Below are 6,678 nucleotides of genomic sequence, written 5' to 3'. Positions count from 1 at the left end.
GAAACACACCATAGCACCCACCGTAAGAGCACAACAGCTTCATTCCCCCTACTTGACAAGTCTGACTGGGGAGAGGTCAGCAGGTTTCATTTTGAAATCTATCACAATCCTATACTTCCTATGATGATCACCTAGGGTGATCTGCAATCTGGCATACTTAGAATGGAGTATTAATAATTTAGAGGCAGCAAGCGCATTCACTAGAGTGCAGTAAACCATCACCACAGACGAACAAGAATGACAGAATTCTTCCTATAGCTAAGCTGCTGTTCATACTGGAAGAAACAACTCTTGATAACACTGGCCATCTACAACAATGGTCATTTGTTTATCTGCCTCTGATGGCGCACAAAGAGCTATAGAACGTTATTTTATCTGGCTTCTGCGTGGACGATTTTGTAGCAAAAAAAAAATTCCTTCACTTTCATTTGCAGTTTGTATTATCATCGGTAACTCCAAATTGTCCATAGGTGAGTGTGAATGGTTGTTTGTCTATATGTGCCCTGTGATTGGCTGGCCACCAGTCCAGGGTGTACCCCGCCTCTCGCCCGAAGACAGCTGGGATATGCGGGATACTTCAATGACCCTAGTGAAGATTAGCAGCAAGATGGATGCCCTCCATGGACCCCATCTCACAATTTCTCCAGAGGGGAAAGGAACGAAACACACAAATGTTATAATGACAAACAGGAGGGAAATGTCAGGAAAATATGGTTTATTTAAAATGTTTTGGCCCATTATTTTATTTCATTTTACGAGATGCAGGAAAAGTGGGAAACATTCTGGAAATATGGGGATGTTGGGAAAAGTGGGAAAGCCAGCAGGCAGAAATTATGGTTGCCCGCCAGAAACACGGTACAGTGACTTCCACGCGAGGGCTCCACAACTGGGAGCCCACAGTGGATAGCAGGATTACAGAAAAAACAATGTGATTTACTGATTATGACTTTAAACATGTGTAGCTTGTTTCTTTAACCCTTTCTGGCTGGTCAGCTGGGTCTAGTCTTCACTCAGCACCTCCAGCCTACTTTAGACGCTCTACCATCATGCAGTCCTAAGAAACCTGCTAAATGACGACAAGGCTGACGCTCTGACATCTGTAGTCCCAACTGGAAGGAAGATGATTAAGTCGCAATTAAATGGCAAGCAAGTCTTGATATTGTTGATCTTTTAATTAGTTAGGGTTGATAGAAAAAAAACTGTACAGTCATCTCAACAGAAGCAAATTCTTAACCACTGGTGAATGGTTCATGTGTAACAATCAACAGGAAAGACAAAAAGTTTGTTTTAACATCGATACATGAGGTCCTTGGGGTGAAATGGAATAAGACTTGAAACAGATTATAAAACATACGTTTCGTCCATGTGATGTTTCAGGCAAAATGAGTACAAATTCTCTCCAGAAAGTTGAAGAAAGACATTACAAACAGAAAACACAAAACAAAATGTATACATGAATTGCAAGCAACACCTAGTGGCGATATGTGAGCATCCTAAGCATCCTTAGCATCCTAAGCAACCTAGCAGGTTATATGCTGCTTCTATGTCTGTCAGCAGAGGGAACATCAAGTCAGTGGCAGCCTTGCTTCACACAGGTGCTGTACAGTTCAGGCGAAAGGAGCCAAAAAGGCTGTCGCTGTCAAACTTGATAGGAGTTAACCATGGTAGAGATGGCGCCGCCACATACCGTCCCTTCCTTTTCTTTTTCTTTTCCTGGCTAAATGATTTGCCTTTAGCGAAGCCGGCGACATCGTTTGCTTTCTGGCCACAGTCACAGTTGGATCCAAACTGAATGAGCACAATGTGTTCAATGGACAGTTTTTACATGAAAGAAAATGAGGGCATCCCACAGGGTCCCCGACAGATGGTTCTCAAAACGCATACATGGAACTACAACGGGAGTTTTAGGGCCACATTAAAAAAAAAATCTGAAATTTGGAGAACAAAGTTGTACATTTACGAGAAAACAGAGCATTCATTCATTCATTTTCTACCGCTTATCCTCACAAGGGTCACGGGGGTGCTGGAGCCTATCCCAGCTGTCTTTGGGTGAGAGGTGGGGTACACCCTGGACTGGTGGCCAGCCAATCACAGGGCACATATAGACAAACAACCATTCACACTCACATTCATACCTATGGACAATTTGGAGTCGCCAATTAACCTAGCATGTTTTGGAATGTGGGAGGAAACCGGAGTACCCGGAGAAAACCCACGTATGCACGGGGGGAACATGCAAACTCCACACAGAGATGCCCGAGGGTGGAATTGAACCCTGGTCTCCTAGCTGAGAGGTCTGCACGCTAACCACTCGACCGCTGTGCAGCCCCGAAGCCATCATTGAAAGTTGAAAACAGAGCAATTGACCAAAAACAGACAAACGGTCTGGCCTTTCTTACCCCGCCCCTACCACATGCCCAAGGCCAAAGGTCACATTAAGTCACCCCTTTCCATAACTGTCTCATTACAAGTTTTTTCTCGTGAACTTACGACTTTATTCTCAAAATCTGATTACTTTAATATTCCCTCCTAACAGGAATTGCCTGAGACAGCTATGAAAAGGGGAAAAATAATGTTCCGATTTTTTTGTCTGTAAATTTACATCATTATTCTTGAAATTTCAATGTGGCCATAATACTCCATCCTATGTAACTGATATCCTCTAACTTTTAGAATTGTCTCGCCCGTACCTCTGCCAATACATTTTGGCACAAGCTTCCCTAATGAAGAGAAGCTGGAAGAGAAGCGCAAGTTGGTGCCAGTTGGGGCCAGTTGGGGCCAAAAATGATATGATTGCAGCATAGTGGCTCGCTGTGGCGCTGAATTAATGTTCGCTCGGCATGTTACCGTTAATTCGGTGCCACAGTAAGCCACTACGCGCCAATCACATAACCTTTGGAGCAAACTGCCACCAACTGGCGCCGGCCCAGTGGACTCCTACCATCATTGGCACAACTTGGATCGTGCCATTACATTCCAGTGGATTCCAGGCATTAATATGCATTAATATGCAACTACTGCTCCAAGTCAGTTTGTCTATACATATGTGCCTTGTGATTGGCTGGCGACCAGTCCTGGGTACCCCGCCTCTCACCTGAAGACAGCTGGGATAGGCTCCAGCACACCCACAACCCTTGTGAGGATAAGCGGTAGAAAATGAATGACTGACTTAAATATGCTCATAAATCTGTCAGTTTGTTGTTATCCAATCCACTTGCTGGGTTACAAACATGTGACCTATAGACATTCATGTCACTTCCTTTCTGACGCTTAGGTGGTGCATATTTAATATGACTACATAGAAATTATCTTAAATGTTTGGCAAATAAAAGCGAATAATCATGCGTGACGTTTTGCTCCAATTGTGTGAGTGTGCATGGTGTGTTGCAGAAACACATGAGATAGTTGACAATAAGGCGATCAAACAGTTGTGAAGGCTGATCTTCCGCATCAAACAATGTAACAGATGAAAATAACCAAGGGAGCCACAACAAGGAGGCTGAAGGGATGGCTGCAGGTTGCCAATCCCTGCTCAAGACAGTATTCTAAAGGAGAAGTTCCAAAAATACTTTATCAGCTTACCTTAACATCAAGAGAATAAGCTGTACAACGGGGATCATCCTCCAGGTCTTCGTCCCGTATTCGTTCAAACTTAACGTTGGACTGAAAACACAATACCACAATTTATATTTATGACTTGTTTCCTGCTAAATGAAAATACTAGTTGTTTTAGACATCGTCATGGCCCAGGTTTCAGGCCTTGATGTTTGTCTACTTTTGAGCCAGTAAGTGGCAGTGGTGTAAAACACCATTGGTCAAGCATTTTTTTAGCCAGTCCATTTGGAAGGGCATTCATATTTGTGCATTTCGTTACTTAGTCCATTTTTTTAATTTGGCTTATTAAGTTTGGTAATGGTAATGGTTTTATTTCATTTGAACATGCATCAGATTATGTACAATTGAGTGCATCCCATAATCAGTTCACAGTTCCACATGTCCAAAAGGAGTAGGAAGAAGGTCCGTAGAGGTCCGTACGCAATCCATTCCATAGTTTGATTCCACATACTGAAATGCTATGGCTTTTTAACGTAGTCCTAGCATAGAAGTGTTTCAAATGTAGTTCTTCCCTGAGATCATATTTCTCCTCTCTTGTAGAGAAGTATTGGATGACATTTTTAGCTAATTGCTTATTTTTAGCCTTATGCATTATTTTAGCTGTTTGAGGATGAACGATATCAGCAAGTTGAAGTATTTGTGATTTTAGAAATAAGGAGTTAGCATGTTCTGTATAGGCGGCATTATGAATTATCCTTACTGCACTGCAAAAATGCCCTGTCAGTTTTAAGGCTAAATATTCTAGATATAAGCATGCTTGTGCTTAAAACAAGCAAATTTGGCTGCCAGTGCAGTAAGTCAATTTCACTTGCTAAGATATCTTAAAACAAGCCACTCTGTCCAACTGTCAGTATAGCACATAAAATCTTGAAATAAGATCACAAAGACTCATTTCAAGCAATCTAGTTAAGCTTGGTTAATGCAAAAGAAGCTTATTATCACTCAAAACTAGGGTATTTTTTTTAGCATCAAATGACTTAAAACAAGATTTATGAAATTCTTGTTTTTAGGTTGCTAAATAAGACCACATGCTCTTAAAATAAGGAAACATGACAATGCTCTCAGGAAAAAAAACATGCTTTTATTGACAAGGACCAAGGTAAAGATTGTCTTCAGAGGGGTCTAAACACAGCCCAAAACCAACAACCTAAACGTGCATTTCATAACAAATTTAGAAGTGAGTTTCAATCAAAATGACTAAAACCAAACAACAAATTGTACCGTGACATTTTGGCAAATCAAACATGAATCAACCATTTTTGGTCACACTGGTCACAAACCTGTGCATTTTTGGCTTCCTCTACTTTTTGTTGAATTCTTCCCATTCAGCTATTGCCTTCTTGTAGGAATGAGTAAGGTCACGCTCGTGAATACTGTCCTTCAGTACCTCAGTCTGGATGACGGATAACAAAGTGGCACCACATTTGGGGTAGGTGAGGTGGAAGGTGTAATAACACCCCATGAGGATCAGAGGAGCCTCATGAATCATTTCCTTAGGTAAGGTGGTCAGTGACATTGCGCCAACAGCCAGGAGAAGGTTAGTAGATCCTACCAGGAAGACCGGACTGGTGATGGGCCGTCTCTGGAGAAACATGTTGGGGTCCTCAGATGGCTGAGAGCAACAAAGTAGAGACAAAAGGTAGAACAAGATTAAACTTCGCGCATATCAACTTCATTTTCAGTTTGATACTGATACTGATGCAAACTCACCTCAAGAACATGGAACAGTGCCTAACATGCTCGTCCAAGCTTTTTGGGTGGGGGTGTTGGAGAAGGGAACATTGAAGGAGGTGCCTTGAACAAAGCAATGGCTTGTCCTGCTGAAAAACAATATGGACACATCAACTGCATTGTCTTTCTTGCTGTTAGGCAATTTGACTGTGACATTAAGTATTGTGCAATTGTGTAATTGAAAAGTCAACATAAAAGGCAAAAAAGGTAGTGTAATCATGGAAAAACTGTATCAGTGAGCGACAGCGTATGTTTGTTTATGTGTTTAGTGTGTATATCCCTGAAACAATATGAATTTTTAGTAAAATAAGAGTAAAATAAAAGCTTTTGCTGTTATTGGACAAGCAAACTTAAAGTTTGGCTGGGTAGTGTGGCAACAGGAGTCAGGGTGAATCTACAATATTCTCGACACTGTCGCTGCAGGGATATAAAAAGCCCTTGTCAGTTGCACAAGTGAAAAACAAGACTATAAGGGTCATATGTATACATATGACCCAAAACGGGTTTTGCAGTTAGCGAGCTAGCTTAACAAAGTTAAATCAGCTCACAGTTCATTAAGTTATTCTGTCAACTTGTTATATTTGGAGCACCCCTCCATACATCCCCTATGCCTTTCTAATTTGACTGGCAATTCTCTTGGTTAGCTGATGTTGAACTACATTGAATTTCTACCTTACCTTGCTTGGTCGCTGCCCCACCTTGGCTCTCTGGTGAACTGATGCGATAAGGTCGGCTAGCCACAACTGCTAATTTGGGCGCGTGGCTCGTGATGCATTTGGATGTCCGCGTGAAGTAGGAAATTCACACTTTTGTCCGCGGGACGCAGTCAAATTTTAGCGCGAATAGACTGGTCGTCGTATGCTAGCGCGAGAGCGTACCAGTCCACGCGATACTCCACGTAGCTCTGCGTGCTTCGCATTCCAACACAACAATCAGACAATGGCCGACCCCAGTGATTTTGATTACCTATTTTCGTTCATCAAAAAGAGAATTGCTGCCATTCATCGCTCACCGAGCCATGCATACGAACAATACATCAATGTTTACTGCTTTGTGCGTTCGGAAAGAAAGCGGAAGGACGCTGTAGCGGCTGGCCAGACGGCTTGGAAAAGGTTCCAAATCAAAGGAATCGAGCAGGGCGGATTTGTTCCGAAGTGCCGTTGCGAAAATGGAGAAGATCAAAACTAAACCGACCATCCTGAATCTATTCGCCAGCTCTGTGTTTATTTTCTATATTTGGGCATGGACCTGGCTGTGGTGGTGAATTTGACTTTGTGGACAGTGCAGTAACAATCAATGTGATTTTCACTTCCTGTCATACACTGACTAGAC

At 42.2% G+C, this 6,678-nt stretch overlaps 1 long non-coding RNA gene across 1 annotated transcript; it reads right to left on the bottom strand.

Moving 5' to 3' along the window:
* Positions 1 to 4,760: 4,760 nt before the first annotated feature.
* On the bottom strand, positions 4,761 to 6,104 carry LOC144894465 (uncharacterized). Its single transcript, XR_013625076.1, has 3 exons — positions 6,024 to 6,104; positions 5,326 to 5,435; positions 4,761 to 5,227 (listed from the first exon to the last, which is right to left on the bottom strand). It is a non-coding gene; the product is annotated as an uncharacterized LOC144894465 (long non-coding RNA).
* Between the last annotated feature and the right edge of the window lie 574 nt (positions 6,105 to 6,678).

The sequence above is a fragment of the Doryrhamphus excisus genome, linkage group LG20 (genome assembly GCF_037039965.1).
Source record: "Doryrhamphus excisus strain RoL-2023G ecotype Guam linkage group LG20, RoL_Dexc_Guam_v1.1, whole genome shotgun sequence".
Classification (NCBI taxonomy): Eukaryota; Metazoa; Chordata; class Actinopteri; order Syngnathiformes; family Syngnathidae; genus Doryrhamphus; species Doryrhamphus excisus.
Note: the sequence above shows the minus strand (reverse complement) of the source record. Positions and strands in the feature narration are given on the sequence as shown.